The sequence below is a fragment of the Nomascus leucogenys genome, chromosome 24 (genome assembly GCF_006542625.1).
Source record: "Nomascus leucogenys isolate Asia chromosome 24, Asia_NLE_v1, whole genome shotgun sequence".
Lineage (NCBI taxonomy): Eukaryota > Metazoa > Chordata > Mammalia > Primates > Hylobatidae > Nomascus > Nomascus leucogenys.
This window is the reverse complement of record NC_044404.1, coordinates 10,707,325-10,720,350: the sequence shown is the minus strand read 5'-3', so window position 1 is coordinate 10,720,350 and position 13,026 is coordinate 10,707,325. Positions and strand designations below refer to the sequence as shown.

The 13,026-nt window shown below is 51.8% G+C and overlaps 1 protein-coding gene across 2 annotated transcripts in view; it reads left to right on the top strand.

Annotated features, from left to right (window-relative positions):
* The window catches only part of CTNNBIP1 (catenin beta interacting protein 1), a 62,506-nt gene that overhangs the window by 15,284 nt on the left and 34,196 nt on the right, over positions 1-13,026 (top strand). Inside the window, exon 1 of one of the 2 annotated variants that reach the window (XM_030805602.1) lies at positions 8,423-8,494. The exons of the other annotated variant lie outside the window; for it this stretch is intronic. The gene's annotated coding sequence lies outside the window, so the exon portion shown is untranslated. Of the gene's footprint in view, positions 1-8,422; positions 8,495-13,026 lie in introns of those variants that run through there. 2 annotated transcript variants of the gene reach the window in all.

The following is a 13,026-nucleotide window of genomic DNA, read 5'->3' as shown; positions in this document are numbered from 1 at the left end:
ACACGGTGAAACCCCGTCTCTACTAAAAATACAAAAAATTAGCAGGGCATGGTGGTGGGCGTCTGTAGTCCCAGCTCCTTGGGTGGCTGAGGCAGGAGAATGGCCTTAACCTGGGAGGCAGAGCTTGCAGTGAGCCAAGATCACACCACTGCACTCCAGCCTGAGGGACAGAGCGAGACTCTGTCTCAAAAAAAAAAAAAAAAAAAAAAATAGCCAGGCATGGCGGTCACACTTGTGATCCTAGCTAGTCAGGAGGCTGAGGCAGGAGAATCTCTTGAACCCGGGAGGCGGAGATTGCAGTGAGCTGAGATCACGCCACTGCACTCCAGCTTGGGTAACAGAGCGAGACTCTGTCTCAAACAAAAAACAAAACTAGCCTGGGCAACATGGTGAAACCCCATTTCTACAAAAACTATAAAAATTAGCTGGGCATAGTGGTGCACGCCTGTAGGCCTAGCTACTTGGGAGGCTGAGGTGGGAGGATCGCTTAAGCCTGGGAGGTGGAGGTTGCAGTGAGCTGAGATTGCACCACTACACTCCAGCCTGGGTGACAGGGTGAGACCCTGTCTAACAAAAGAAAAGAAAAAAAAAAAAAGAAAAAAAGAGCCGAGTGTGGTTGTACACACCTGTAATCCCAGCTACTCAGGAGGCTGAGGGGGGAGGATCACTTGAGCCCTGGATGTTGAGGCTGCAGTGAGCTGTGATCACACCACTGCACTCCACCCTGTGTGACAGAGCGAGACACTGTTTCAAAAAAACAAAACCAAACAAACAAGAATTCCTTGGGGTGTTAATGATATTGTGGTTATGTAGGAGAATGGCCTTAGGAGATCTGTGCTGAGGCATTAGCCAAGTATCATGATCTCTGCAGTTGACTTTCAGATGGTTCAGGAAAAGCAGCAGTGTGCGTGTACCTTGACATATACCCACAGCATAGAGCCATAAAACATATATAGCAAAATGTGAACAGTGGGACTCCAGGGGCAAGGTATGTGGATGTTCTTGTACTATTCTTTTAGCTCTTCCGTGGCTTTGGAATTTTTCAAAAGAAAAAGGTGAGGAGGAAAAAAAAAAAACCAACTTTGTTCCATCTGGAATTGATTTTGATTGCAGGTCCTTTGGTTGCCCTGGCCCTCCTGGGTTATTGTCCTGGATTTCTGGTTTCTTTGTCCTTTTACAGCATGTACAATAGTCAGTTTCCCTCTCTCTTAGGAACTTCTTTTTTGGGTGAGTTATTCTTTTTTTGGACTTGGAAGTTTTTATGATTAGTATCTTTCTGGCAGACTTCAGTGACTTTTCTAGAAGCAGATAAAACCTAGCATGCTTTGTCCTGTGCGTTGATGCCTTTTTTGGTTTTGTTTTTGTTTTTTAACATTGCATTATGTACGCCAAGGAAATTTGCAAGGAAGTTTTGTTCTCTGGGACTTAAACAAAGTCTTAATCTTCAGAAATCATCTTAATCATCAAACTAATGTGTTGTGTAATTAACCCTCTTCCAGTGACCCTTGAGATAAGCTTTTTCCTCTCAACGGAAAGTTTTTGCAGGAGGGCAGGTCCTGCTTACATTCTTTGGATATGGGCTTGTAAAGACTCCTGGGTTTCATTTTGTAAAATGTAACAGTCTTGGGTGAGTAGTTGGCCTGGAAAAACTGGAGTCTTTTTGCCAGGGGAGCTCTTAACAGACCAGTTTTGCCAGAAGCTTCTGCTTCCTTTCTGTGGTTTGGTGACTAACAGTTTCGTGGCTTTGGGAAAGGGGATGTCATTACAAATGGGTGGTGGTGGTTCGTCTCCTGAGCTAGTTTGCCAGGGTGTGCCCAGATCTGGGTGTTCATGCCTGCACCCATTGTGATTAGGGACAGTTTCTTGGACACTTTACACTGGCTGCCCCTGTGGCTACTCTCCTGAGCTTGTCTGTGGTGGCTTTAACCTTGAACAAACCCTCCAGGGTTTGGGGGTGGATTCCTATTGTATCAGGTGCTGTATTTTCCCCTCTTCTGGGGCAAGTGCGTCTTTTCTGATCTTCCTTCCCTTCAGCTCCAGCTGCCACTGTCCTTGCCTTCAGACTGGACAAGGCCTTGTGACCCATCAGGAGTTTTTGTCCCAATACCATTTCCCCCAGTCAGTTAATGGGATAAACGCATGGGAGATTCTGAAGGGGTCTTTGTTTAAAGCATTGTTGATTTTGATTATTGGCTTGTTAAACATTTGGAGAGGAAGGAAACTGAGTCCTCAACAGCCTCTTAGGGGGAGGTTTCCTCCTTCCTTGGATTATGTTTTGTTCTGAGGTAGCTGGAGGGGGAAGGATCAGGAAGGTCGCCTCCTGCTTAGTAGAGCAGAAGCAATCACCCAAACAAGCAGGCAGTGTGGCTCACGTGATGCATGCAGCCAGGAACCCTGGCCTCTGTAGCACAGATGGGTGTATTTGCAAAGTAAACAGATACACCTATATCTTTATGCAAATTAACACATACCTTTATGCTGACAGCCTGTTGGAAAGAGGCAGTGGCCTTAAAACTTCTTTTCTTTTTTTTTTTTTTTTGAGACAGTCTCGCTCTGTTGCCCAGGCTGGGGTGCAGTGGTGTGATCATAGCTCACTGCAACCTCAGACTCCTGGGCTCTTGGGATCCTCCCACCTCAGCCTCCCAAGTAACTGGGCCTACAGGTGCACGCCACTGCACACCCAGCTAATCTTTTTTTTTTTTTTTTTTTAAACGGAGTCTCAGTGTGTCCCCCAGGCTGGAATGCAGTGGCGCAATCTCAGCTCACTGCAAACTCTGCCTCCCGAGTTCACGCCATTCTCCTGCCTCAGCCTGCCGAGTAGCTGGGACCACAGGCGCCCACCACCACGACTGGCTAATTTTTTGTATTTTTAGTAGAGACGGGGTTTCACCCTGTTAGCCAGGAGGGTCTTGATCTCCTGACCTCGTGATCCACCCGCCTCAGCCTCCCAAAGTGCTGGGATTAGAGGCGTGAGCCACCGCGCCCAGCCTGCACCCAGCTAATCTTTTAAAGATTTTTTGTAGAAGCCAGGTGTGGTGGCTCATGTCTATAATGCCAGCACTTTGGGAGGCTGAGGCAGGCAGATCACCTGAGGTCAGGATTTTGAGACCAGCCTGGCCAACATGGCAAAACCCTGTCTCTACTAAAAATACAAAATAAAATTAGCTGGACATGGTGGCATGCGCCTGTAGTCCCAACTACTCGGGAGGCTGAGGCAAGAGAATCGCTTGAGCCTGGAAGGCAGAGGTTGCAGTGAGCCGAGATTGTGCCACTGCACTCCAGCCTGGGTGACAGAGGGAAAGAGCGAGACCCCATCTCCAAAAAAAAAAAAAAATTCAAAGAGACAGGGTCTTGCTATATTGCCCAGGCTGGTTTTGAAGTCCAGGCCTCAAGCAGTTCTCCTACCCCAGTCTCCCAAAGTGCTGGGATTACAGGCGTTTGCCACTGTGCCCAACAAAACTTATTTTCCTAAGAGTTTGATTGGGAAGAGTTTCCCCAGGAGGCTGCACCTGGGGTCTCTCAGCCAGGTTCTGAGGATGACCATCCCCAGAGCCGGGTGGTGAGGAGGGGGCTGTTTCCGGGGGCACAGTCCTGCAGGCGATCCGATTGATTTAATGACCTAATCCTCACCACAGGAAGCTGGAGGCTTTCCCAGCCCTGGGATTCTGAGGGGATGCAGCAAACTCAGTTCAGGAAGCTTGTTTGTTTGAACCAATTATAGAGGCTTTAATGAGGGAAAGCTATGGAGGGAATGGGGCAAGGGGAGAAGAGCTGGAGAGGGAGGTGACTGTTGAGAAGGTCTGGGTGACCCTCAGGCAATGGGAGGGCCGGGCCATGCCTAGGCCTGCCTCTGAGGATGAGGCTTGTCCTTGTGGGAATGGGGTGGCGTGAACATGTCAGTGTGGTTCAGAGTGAAGGGACCTTATGTACCTTGTGGAGAAACGTGAGTGCCCCCCACTCCCGCCAAAAATAGCACCGTGTCAGTTTTCCCCCTTTCTCCTTGAAGTACTTTTAAATTTCCTAATGTAATTAAAATTTTAAGCTGTGACCCTGCAAAGAGCTGGCATAGCTTTTGACAGCGGGATTGATGGAGCTTCCATAGGTCAGAATTTCCCGTCTGATTGCGCTCTCTGGAGGTGACCCACGCTCTCCAGAACCTCTGGGCCAGGCTCCATCCCTGGAATTACTAGGTCTGGAAGTGTTCCCTTCCTGACAGAAATGCAAATTAATTTGCCTTTTGGGGACTTACCTTGCTGGGGACCTCTCTGGTGTCCCAGGAGAGAAAAAGCGTTCCTTTACCTCCAGTTTACACAGAGGATCTTTTGATGCCTTTGCTCAGGAAGCTTCCTGCCAGGTGCACAGCCCATGGGGAAGGCCGGTCAGGCCTGGGAGACCTCATACCCAGGAGTGAGGGGGCGCTTGTACCCACTCAAGAGCTAGGATTCCAGCCCTTCCATCGGCTTATAAATAGACGAAGCCTCTGTATTCTGCATTAGTAACCCCTCTGGAACCTGCCAGAGGCTGAAGGTCATGAGTCAGACTGAATTAAAGGAAGATCCGTGGCTGGATTTTGTAGGCGTGCTGGTTCCTGACTTCAGGTCTCAGGCTCTGATTTGGCCCGGTTCCAGGGCTCCAGCTGTTCTCTGGGAAGAGAAAAGAATCTCTTTTAAAATTAAGCCGAAAGATGCCTTTCTTTCCTTCTGTCCTTGTCCCCCCACTGTGCAGAGAGAAAACCTCCACCAGCATGTCCCCTTGGTTAGAACGGTAGAGCCTGAGGACATAGCCCAGGATTCTGAGTGTTCTGGGGCAGCCAAGGAAACTTCCTCAGGCTCCACATGCCTTCCTGTTTACGTTGTTTTCAGCTGAATTGCAAGAGGCTTTCAGGGCAGGCCTGCCAGGTACTCTTGCCTCTCTGTAAAAAGGTGGGTTTCACTCAATTCAGGACTGGAGAGACAGTGAGATCTGGGCCAGGATCACAAGGATAAATATTTTAAACCAGAAGATGTAAACAGATGCCTCATGCCAATCCAGTTATAGGAACGTGCAGGTTCCTCCAACTCCTTGGTGTGTTAGGATTATCTGAAGTGAAGACATACAAAGGCTGGGGGGCACTTCCTTCATGGTGCCCATTCACTTCACCACTCGAGGAGCCCCAGTTGTGGCTAGCAGTGGTGTCTTACCTGTCCAAATTCTTCAGCACAGAGCCTTACAAGTTTTTCTAGGGTCCACAAAAATATTGGCCATGTGGGAAAAAAATATATCACTCCCTCTACTCTTGTGAGTTATGTGAGGATTACATTTAATAAGAGATGTGGGTTTGTTTTAGTATGTCTCTGAGAATAAGGTTCCCTGGGGCCTATAAAGGTCTTAAAACCACCCCCGGTCTGTCCTCAAAGAGCTTCCAGTCTGGTGGTGAACATTTCTCAGATATCCAGGTACAGTGTTGGGGCGGTGATGCAGGAAGAGGAAATGCAGGCGGATGTGCAGACACAGGCCTCGAGGCAGCCCAGAGAAGGTGTTGTAGGGCAGAGAACATCCGTGAGGCTTGGTCTCAGGAATCAGGGAGGGAAGGAAGTTCTAGGTGGAAAGCATAGCAGATGCAGAGGCCCAGAGATGTGGAGGGAGCCTGGTGCAATCAGCAGCTCCGAGACGGCCCCCTAGTAGGGCTTCTCACTTAGCTCTCCAGACGTGGGGCTGGATAATTATTGGTGGTGGGCACTGATCCTGGCCTCTACCCAGCAGGACCCCACTAGTCGTGACAATCAAAAATGTCTCCAGATATTGCCACATTTCTGCTGTGGGGCAGAATCGCCCCCATTGAGAGCCACAGCTGTAGAGGGAATATGAGGGTAAGCTTGGATCTGACCGCCTGCCTCAGTGCGTGGGAGGGACAGAAGGAACCCTTTCTTTTTGCTTCCTGTCCAGCATGCAGGTCCTGGGGAAGCTGTCTCCAGGCAGGTTTGTGCCTGTGCTGGAGCACTTTGGTGTGTGTGGCATGCCTGCTGGTGGCCTGCAGAGCTTGCTCTGAACAGGAGCCCCTTCATAGGAGGATGCCCAGTGGTTCCAGGCACCTCCCTCCCAGCCTGGTTGCCGTGTCAGTACCTTTCCTGCGGTAGGTAGGCGGCTCAGCTGGATGCAGCATTGCATGCTGGCCATTGCGGGGATGTATTGAATCAGGTTAGGTGGATTTGATTTAAATGCTCCCAGAACCTTCCGAAAGGGCCTTCATCAGAGGGCTCTGGACCTGGAACAGTGTGCGTGGCGCTGCTGTGAAGGAGACAGGTGGGCTACTGTGAGCTCGGAGTGTGCAGAGGGCAAGCTGTTGAGAATTCCAGAATCACTCCCACGGCAGCAGACCTGTAGCCAGAGAGGAAAGGGTCCTCCTGCATTTGGGCTTCATGGCTGCCCCCACTGGAGGAGGGCTAGCTATGGCTAACATTGGGTGGTCTGAGATGCAATGCAGATGGCACTGTGTGTAGACAGATGCAGGGCCTCTCCGCATCGCCTTACATTACCATTTCTCAATTTTTTTTTTTTTTTTTTTTTGAGACCGAGTCTTCCTCTGTCACCCAGGCTGGAGTGCAGTGGTGCAATCTTGGCTCACTGCAATCTCTGCCTCCTGGGCTCAAGCAATTCTCCTGCCTCAGCTTCACACCCAGCTAATTTTTGGTATTTTTTAGTAGAGGCGGGGTTTCACCATGTTGGCCAGGCTGGTCTTGAACTCCTGACCTCAGGTGATCTGCGCGCCTCAGCCTCCCAAAGTGCTGGGATTACAGGCATGAGCCACCATGCCCGGCCACCATGCCCAGCTTTTAAACTTTTTTTTTTTATTTTTTGTAGAGATGGGGTTTCACTGTGTTGCCCAGGCTGATCTCAAACTCCTGGCCTCAAGTGATACTCCCACCTCAGCCTCCCAAAGTGTTGGGATTACAGGCATGAGCCACTGCTCCCAGGCCATATTTTCTTTTTAAAAATTAATTAGCCGGGCGTGGTGACTCATGCCTGTAATCCCAGCACTTTGGGAGGCTGAGGCAGGTGGATCACTTGAGGTCAGGATTTCAAGACCAGCCTAGCCAATATGGTGAAACTCTGTCTTTCCTAAGAATACAAAAATTAGCTGGGTGTGGTGGCGGGTGCCTATAATCCCAGCTATTAGGAGGCTGAGGCAGGATAATTGCTTGAACCCGGGAGGCGGAGGTTGCAGTGAGCTGAGATCGCACCTCTGCACTCCAGCCTTTTGAGACTCCATCTCAAAAATAATTAATTAATTTGTATTGGTATATAATAATTGTAAGCCTTATCTTATTTTCGAATTGATCTCTGATTGGCAGTGGGTTGGACTCTGTTTTTCTTTTTCCTGTAAGGTGGATTTTCCTTTTTCTTTCTTTTTTTTTTTTCTTGAGATGGAGTCTTGCGCTATCGCCAGGTTGGAGTGCAGTGGCGAGATCTCAGCTCACTGCAACCTCTGCCTCCTGGGTTCAGGCAGTTGTCTTGCCTCAGCCTCCTGAGTAGCTGGGACTATAGGCATGTGCCACCATGCCCAGCTAATTTTTGTAATTTTAGTAGAGACAGGGTTTTACTATGTTGGTGATCTCTTGACCTCCTGATCTGCCCACCTCCACCTTCCAAAGTACTGGGGTTACAGGCGTGAGCCACTGTGCCTGGCCCAGATTTTTCTTTTAATTTCAGTTAAAATGGATAATGCGTCTGTCAACTCCTGAGCCAAAAGGGGCTGTTAGGAGAGAGGGAAAGCATGGCCTTGGATCCAGGCTTACCACTTATTACTCCATGGCCTCAGGCAGGTTACTTACCTTCTCTGAGCCTCAGTTTTGTCGTACATAAAATAGGAATAATTCCTACCTTGCAGGCTTGTGAGGCCTGACTGACTCTGCCACTCTGTGCTTGGGCTCAGAAAATGCTGTGGTGACAACAGTAATTATGGTTCTTCGGTAGCATCACCTGGCTTCAAGGAGCAGGAAGGAGCTTTGCATCAGGTTTGAATTGGGGTTGGTGACCTCAAGACACATTCACCATCCCAGGCTTATCCCCTAAGAATGGGGCTGTGGCCTGCAAATGCCATGCCTCCCGAGGAGGCCTGTTTTGTCCTAACTCTGCTGGTGGAGTGCGGTTCGGGAATACCGAGCATGGCTCTGGATGGAGGAGGCTGCAACGTGGAATTTATTAATTAAGGCGGTTGCTCCTGAGGCCTGAGAGTCTGGGAGGTTGTTGCAGTTTAATTACTGAGAATGGAGTGTGTGGAAATTCCCTCTGGTACTCCCTTTTTTGATGTCGCTAGAGGACCTGAGGGTGCTACCTTGTGTGGGACTCTAGCAGGAGCTGCGTGGCAGGCCTCTGTCCCCTGTCCCCCTCGCTGACTCAGAGTGACTGTTTACCCAGGTACTTGTATACTGGAGAGCAGCAGGGCAGAATGGTTGAGACCTTGGACAATCTGGGTTCCATCCTGCTCCAATATGGACTAGCTGGGCGATGACAGGTGAGTTACGTCATCTCTGTGCACCGTGGCATGCTCATTTGTAAAGCCCTGTAGGGACGTGTGTGGCGAAGACTGATTCACTTACCTGAGAGTTGCAAATGGTGCAAGGCACAGAGTAAGCCAGAGTACATGTCAGCTACTTCTTTAAAGCAGTGCTCTCGCCCTGGCGATTTTGTCCCCTGCGGGACACATGGCAATGTCAGAAGACATATTCGATTGTCACAACTGAAGGGGGGCTGCTACTGGCATCTAGTGGGTGGAAGCTAGGAATGCCTCTCAGCTTCTGCAATGTGCAGACAGCCCTCCAGCAAAAATGCACCCAGTCTGAAATGTCAGCAGCACCCTGCTGAGAAGTGTCCTCAGTGATTTGGGGCAGCACTTAGACTGTAGAAGCAAGGTCCCCTCCCGGCTCTCCATCCCTTATCCTTCCTCTGAGCCAGCTGGGGACTGATGGGCAGCTGGGAGAGAAGAGACGAGAAGCTGAGGGTATTAAAAGCCTTTGAATTCTGTTTATTTTTACTCCCATCCTCCGTAACAAAAAGCATTTACTTACATGGTCTATGTCATTTTCTCATCTTATTAGTATAGTAACTAGAATTTATTGAGCCTTTGCTGTATACCAGGCACTCACTGGGCCAAGTACTTTTTTTTTTTCTAGAGATGGAGTTTCACTCTTGTTGCCCAGGCTGGAGTGCAATGGCGCAATCTTGGCTCACTACAACCTCTGCCTCCCAGATTCAAGCGATTCTCCTGCCTCAGCCTCCCAAGTACAGGCATGCACTACCACACCTGGCTAATTTTGTATTTTTAGTAGAGACAGGGTTTCTCTGTGTTGGTCAGGCCGGTCTCGAACTCCCAACCTCAGGTGATCCACCCACCTTGGCCTCCCAAAGTTCTGGGATTACAGGCATGAGCCACCGCACCTGCCCTCTTTTTTTTTAGAGACAGGGTCTTGCTCTGTCGCCTAGGCTGGAGTTCAGTGGCATAGTCACTGCTCACTGCAGCCTTGATTTTCCAGGCTCAAGCAATCCTCCCACCTCAGCCTCTGGAATAACTGTGACTGCAAGTGACGCCACCGCACCTAGCTAACTTTTGTATTTTTTGTAGAGACGGAGTCTCACTATGTGCCCAGGCTTCAAGTGCTTTCTTTGTATGTTATCTCATTTTCACAACCTGCCCTTGAGGTAGTTGCTGTTATCACCCCCTTTCTACAGAAAAGGAAACCAAGGCTCAGAGACGGAAAAGACTCTCAAAGTCTAAAATTCAGCTCATGATTGTCCCCAAAATTGTTCCACTTGCTTCTCCCCATCTCAATTGATAGGAATGTCGACCTTCAGCCACTTAGCCTGAAAACCCGGGAGCCGCCACCATAGCCCCCACACCCCACAGTGCGCTCCCTGGTGATCCTGTTGTCTGCCTGTGCCACGAGTCCCCAGCTGGCTGCCTTGAACCCTCACCCTCTGCTGCTGCCCCCTCACCGGAGACACCAGCAGATCTGCCTAGATTCCTGCCACGGCCTCTGCTCTGGCCCTGGGCCTGTCTCCATTTAACAGTCAGGTGGTCCTGCTGGACCCCGAGTCAGACCGGCCATTCCTCTGCTCCCAGACTCCCTCTCTCACCATCTTCCCATCTTTGCTCAGGAAGGGCCCGCTGCCCACCCTCACACTCCTGTTCCCACTCACCCGCGGGTTGGCCCCAGCCCCTGTCTTTTTCCTGTGTACTAAGGATTTCCCCGTCACTCGTGTTTTATTGTCTGCCTTCTCCTCTCTCTAGGATGTACATAGGCATTTGGGGCTGGTTTTTGTCTGATGTGTTCCAATTCATAGCAAATGCTCCTCATCCTCCCATGACGGCACCTTCCTCTTCCTCAGGATTCCTTTGGCAGCTGACTCTGAACTGGTGACCAGGTCCCCTTGGCTCCCACACCTTGTCCTGGACGTGACCTGCTAGATAGAAGCTTTGCCTGTGGGTCTGGGTGGCTCTGGGCAGCCTGAGTCTTCCTTTCAGATCCTGATTTCTGTTGGGAGGCCTGGGGCTGGGCAGCCTTCGGGGATTAAGGCCTGGCCGTCTTCCCTCTTCCTTTGAGCTGTGGGGCCTACAATGGTGCTCTCTTCCTCCCCAGACTCCCCTGCCCCAAGGGCTGCCATGGCCCCTGGTGAGAGCCTGGCTGGCTGCTGGCTGATCTCTCCCTCCCTGCTGTGGGCTGGGGAGTGTGCCTGGAGCCATTCCCAGGAAAGGGCATCCAGTTAACTGAGCTTAGCTGGTCCTCCCCTCTGGCCCAGTCCCGTCGCCCCCACTCACTGCCCAGCAGCTGTTGGGTCCTTTGCACCCCGGCTCTGCCTACAGGCCCAGCCACAGGCAATCTGCGGGCCCGGATGCCCTCCCCCTTCCACGGGAGCCTTTTCTGTGCCTCTGCCTCACTCTCCCCTTCCTCTGCTCCCTGCCCTCCTCCTCCTTCCTCCTTCCCCATGGATTCCCTCCCTCCTGCCCACAGCATCTTCAGACTCCCCTCCCCCGACCTTCCTCCTTGACTGTTTGGGTGGTGACCTCCTCTGAGCTCCCCCTGCACCGTTACGTCAGCCGACCCACCTGGAGGAGGCAAAGCTGAGGTTAAGACTCACCTGAGGCTGAGCACAGCTCTCAGGCAGAGCAAGTGGGGGCCAGGGCACCCAGGAAAGGACAGGCAAGATTCTGCCCCTCTTCTCCCTCTTGCAGGGACTGACAGACTTGACAACGGTGACAGCACTGAGTACTGAGTTCCAGGAGGACCATGAGGAGGGAGGGAAGGGGTCTCTAGGCAGAGGAAGAAGAGCAGAAGCCACTCATCCTCCCTGCTCTCCTTGCGGGCCTGCCATGCCACACACCAGGTGTTGGATCAGGCTGGCGTGGGGTTATTACAGCTACTGAAGCAGCCCCTGTCCTGTTGAAGCATGTGCATGGGGGGCAGTCCCACGCTTAGGGCTGTGATGGGGACAGGAGCCTATGGGTCCTGAGTAGACATGGGATGCGGCAGGTGGACCTCTCCCCTGCCCTGCTGTGCCTCCTTCTTAGAAAACCCACCAGTTCCTGCCTCTCGGGAGCAGCTCTCACTGTTCTTGCTCCCTCTCTGCCCTGCACCTGGGCCTCGTGAGGTCCTGCCTGTGGTGCCCCACCTGCCCTTCCACACATCTCACACAGGGCTTCACATGAATCCACCCAGACTCCAGTCTTCCTGGGAGACCACTCTGCCCAAGTCATCTCCTGACCAGGGCCTGAAGCCCTTCGCTTGGCAGGTTGGACTTCCTGCCAGAGAGAGGCTCCCCCGGTCCCTGACCTACCCTCCTGCACTGTCCCGCTGCTGCCACCCAGGCACCCGCTGTTCCTGACTGCTCTGGCTCTGCATGCCCACAGAAGGCGCCCCCTGCCCTGTGGCTGCCCCACCCGTGCTCGCACGTGTTTTCTTCCCGAGGCCCCCATTCTCACTCCAGGCCAAGTAGCCCCCAGAAGTGCCCCTGATGTCTCCCAGAACTAGCTTGTCACCGTGTCTCGATTCTGGCCCTAGAACCCTCTGCAAATGTTCACCGTAGTGCTGACTAGATCCCAAGGGCACATGCCTCGTGCCATTCCTCTGCTTTTGCACCTTCTTGGGCTTCTCAGTCCCAGCTGTCCAGCCTGTCCTTCGGGGCCTCACCCTGGACATGTGCCAGGCCTCTCACCACAGCCACAGCCACAGCCCCACTCTTACACTCCTCCTGGCCCTTCTCTACCCAGCCAAGCTCCTGCCTGGTTGCTCCCCCTCCCCTCCTGCTTCCCACTGCTCCACCCCAGCCTCTTCTCCACGCCTTGGCCACAGTGGTCTTTTCAAGCTGAGGCTTGACTTCCTTCTGCTGAAACACCTCTTCCCCTCCCCCTGAGTGTCCCTGTGGTCCAGCTCTAACTTGGCCTAAGCCACATCTCTTCCTGCTTCAGGGCCTTCCTACGTGTATGCCACCCCTACCAACTCCTCCTCCTCCTCCTCCTCCTCCTCCAGGCTCCCAGCCGCACATCCCCGAGGCGACTCAAACTTAACCTTCATGTTCTTTGTCTCAGTGTCTGAGATCATTGATCTGGGTGACTTGACTGGTGTCTGTCTCCCCGTGCTCATTGGAAGCCTCTCATCACATGTGAGCCACGGCTGTTTTGCTCACCTGTGTATTCTCAATGCCTGCCGTAGAATAGATGCTCAGTAATTGTTCGCTGAACTTCTGTGTCTTGTGCCTTCCCCTTTCTCTCTACCAGCAAACTCCTGTTCATCCTTCAAGGCCCAGCTCCAGTGACTTCTCCCTGGAGCCATTGGCAGCTAGCCTCTCCCCTGCCTTCCTGCAGAGCTTACTACACCCCTTTGCTCTGCCACTTCCTATGCTGGCTTAAGGCCCTGGGTCTTCTTTCCTCAGGGGCAGATGCTTGGCACAGTACATGGCATGTGATTGGCACTCTAGGAGGGTTTGTGTCTTGACCTAACATATCTTTTTGGCTCATTATCATGTATTATTTGTGTGGTTTTCTCTTTGCCT